This window comes from Corvus brachyrhynchos, unplaced genomic scaffold (assembly GCF_000691975.1).
Source record: "Corvus brachyrhynchos isolate BGI_N302 unplaced genomic scaffold, ASM69197v1 scaffold1450, whole genome shotgun sequence".
NCBI classification, from domain to species: Eukaryota; Metazoa; Chordata; class Aves; order Passeriformes; family Corvidae; genus Corvus; species Corvus brachyrhynchos.
This window is the reverse complement of record NW_008235900.1, coordinates 23,267-24,083: the sequence shown is the minus strand read 5'-3', so window position 1 is coordinate 24,083 and position 817 is coordinate 23,267.

Genomic DNA, 817 nt, shown 5'->3' with positions numbered 1-817 from the left:
CCCACACACCAGGTGGCGGTGGGGCCCTGTGCCCCGCAGCGGCAACATGATGAGCGATTCCCCGACGCGGAACTTAGACGAAATCAACCTCTCAGCTCTGCAGGATGCTGCAAGTATCTTTGAATTAGTAGAACTTGTTGGCAATGGTACCTACGGGCAGCAGTTTTTCTTTTAGATAGAGAAGAGGAAGAAGCGAGGACATGCAAGAGAGAACAACATGGCGGCACCAAGGTGTTGGGGTGGCTCAGCCTGCTCTCGGGCTGAAACCATCAAATGTCAGTCACCAGAAGAGATCACTGAGGTCTAGGTTACCTCCCCCTGGGTGGCTCCCAATCCTAAATTACCTTCCCCCTGTTCAGAAAGTTCTCCCTTTTTTAGTTATTAATTGGTTCCCTGTTATGACTCCTGCCTCCCTGTTTTCCCCATTTGTTCTGAAAAATTGTATCCTCCCCTCTGCTTGTACCCCATTGGTTGTTTTCCCTTTCCCTGCCTTGCTCCACCCCCCCATAAAGGGGCTAGCCCACGTCTCCTCGGCGCTTTTTGCTGGTCCCTGGTCCCTCCTGCAAATAAACCTGTTGGAACTCACACCAGAAGCCCCTCCCGCCTTCTTTGCCTCCAGGCTAACGCCAGCCTGATCATCGGCTGCCCGACGACGTGCTTCCTCTGAGGAGGAGCCAGCGCATGCACCCATCTCACGCTGATTCCACTGAGCCGTCCAGCGAGGACGCTGTGGAGGCTAACGCTGCGTCCCCTCTGCCCGAGAGCACGCCGGGGCTTGTGGTGACAAGCCCCCGGTTGCGTTAAAAGAGGACGAACA